The sequence below is a fragment of the Jaculus jaculus genome, chromosome 2 (assembly GCF_020740685.1).
Source record: "Jaculus jaculus isolate mJacJac1 chromosome 2, mJacJac1.mat.Y.cur, whole genome shotgun sequence".
NCBI lineage: Eukaryota > Metazoa > Chordata > Mammalia > Rodentia > Dipodidae > Jaculus > Jaculus jaculus.
Genome location: NC_059103.1, coordinates 72,687,564 through 72,690,088, shown reverse-complemented (window position 1 = coordinate 72,690,088; position 2,525 = coordinate 72,687,564). Strand labels below are relative to the sequence as shown.

The 2,525-nt window shown below is 36.6% G+C and overlaps 1 pseudogene; it reads left to right on the top strand.

Moving 5' to 3' along the window:
• The first annotated feature begins 302 nt into the window (after positions 1-302).
• On the top strand, positions 303-776 carry LOC123458848 (annotated as a pseudogene).
• The last annotated feature ends 1,749 nt before the right edge of the window (positions 777-2,525 follow it).

The window sequence follows — 2,525 nt, the reverse complement described above, 5'->3', positions numbered from 1 at the left end:
ATCCTCTGGCTGTAAAGCAGGATCTCATGATTGATAAGGTATCTTAGCTACAGTATCTTTGGATTGGACCTCTCTAAAATTGTTGCCATACCTTGTACATAGTTGTAAACTCAACAACATAATTTATCATCTTCAAAAGTTTATACTCAACCTATGGAATTTGTTTATCCAATACCTCGGAACATTTATTTAATTTAGAAAAACTGTAGACAATACAATGATAACTGGAGGGAAGCATCCATTTTGATCTTGCCACATTTTGGAGGCCCCCCCCCCATCCGTGCTTCAGATTTGCCAACAGTATGAATCAAGAAAAGTTAGTTAAACTTCAGGCTCAGATATGGATAGGGGGCAAGGGAACAGCTTGCAGAAAGAAGGTGGTACACAGAACAACAACAACTGATGACAAAAAGCTCCAGAATTCCCTGAAAAATAAAAATAAAAAACCCATTGGCTGTAAATATTCATAGCTGGTATTGAAGAGGTAGACATGATTAAAGATGATGGAATAGTTATTCATTTCAACAATCCCAAAGTCCAAGCTTCCTTCCCTGATAGTACCTTTGCAATCACTGGTCATGTAGAAACCAAACCAATTACAGAAATGCTTCCTGGAATATTAAGTCAGCTTGGGGCTGAGAGCTTAACAAGCCTAACAGTTCCCATGGCAAGTGTTGGGTAGCAAAGCTCCAAAACCAGAAGACATTGAAGAGGATGACGATGTTCCAGATCTTATAGAAAATTTTGATGAAACATCGAAGAATGAAGCTAACTAATATCTTTCCTGTGGTTGTGGAAGCTGGCATGGACTAAATTTAATGAACAGATATGTAGTCCCAAAGATATACACATACACAGAACATCAACTGCTACTAGTTTTGTAATATAAATATTTTGTATATTAATAATGCTGTTTGTTCAGCATTTTCTTGGTCATTTGATTTTGCGATTTACACTTCCTCCCAGGGTCTTTACTTTTGGTCAAAATATGAAGTGTTGGTGCAGCTTGAGCATATTTTGATTTCTGATTCTTTTTTGTTTTTTGGGGGGAGGGGTATTCTTGGTATGCATTTGTATGTATGTATATGTGTGGATGTGTGGATGTGTGTATATGTGTATATGGTGGAGAGCAAATTGGAAAACAGCTCTATTTATCTCTTTCCCCCCATACAAATAAAACAAATCTTTGCATTTGTTGTCTTTTATTGTTTGAATAATGCACTATCGAAAAGTGGGTATCTGATTTCATATTTAAAGTGATTCTTTACCACTGGAGATTGGTTTTAACTGGCAGGGTTAATTGCCCTTTTTTTTTATTATTAGTATTCTCAATGGAAACTGACCTGAGGCATATCTCAGCAACTTCATGCCAAGTAACAGGTCAGATGTCTGGTGTGGCTACATTACATGACATCCCTAGTCAGCACCAGAGTGTTTTCTTTCCTCGCCTTCTTCCTAGAGCTTTTTTAAACCTCTCCTCTTTCTCTAAGTGGACCAGTTGGCCTTTTTTCCTCATCTTCTGCCTAGGTTGAAAAGGATGTTTTCAATATAAAGTTAAGCAAGTGCCTAAACTCTGTCTTTGTAATATTTTACTTCCTCACCTTGAAAAACAAGTCTATCTTTAACAATTTATTCCCTCTCATTTTACAATTTGGATAGACTTCATGTGCTCACTAAATAACTATGCCATCCTTATCCCATGCCATAGCTGTTCTGGGTAGCAGGTATAAACAACAAAAGCTTCTTTTCCAACAAGACTGAAATTCCAAATGCCCTTCTGAATGAGAAGAAAGTAGGTCAGAAATATCAGCTAGCATCAGTGAGCATTCTGTGAAATGGAACTTGCCCCGGAAGGTTTCTTCAATTGTTTTCCTACTCTTGGCCTTGAACCTATCTCTGATTTAGAGCTTATTGTTAACGATAGCTGCTCACAACACCCTCCTGCATACTTAGAATAATGTTTATTTTTTCGGGGGGAGAGGTGGCAATATAAATCACAGTATTTATTTTCTTAAAAACTTCTTTCAGAAGACTTGGAGGTAACTTGTATTCATTCACTCACGTTTGCCTCTTGATGTCTGATAAAAGCTTACATTTTGCATATCAGCATTTGTTCTAGATAATATTTTAGCATGAGCATTTAAAAACCAGTCATTCCCTGGCCCATCAGCAATCTAACTGCAGCTTAATATTGCAGCATGCCAACTTGCCTCAAGTTAGTAATCTTTCCTTCATAGCTATTGTGAGACCAAGAGCACATTGAGATCTACAGATAGGAAGGCAATGATGTCCTTGGGTTTTGTTTTTTTTTTTTTTTCCAGCCAAACACTTTCAGTTTTTATTTTGAATTTGTTGATTTTTCCCTGTTATGTTTTATGTATTATATGGACTCAATAAAATGACAATAGTACAAAGGAGATAAAAAGATAACTGGAGGTTAGTCCACCATCATAGAGAGAATGGGAATAAGTTGTCAATACCTTATTTATTTCCCACTATTTTCTCAACTAGACTGTCTGATATTG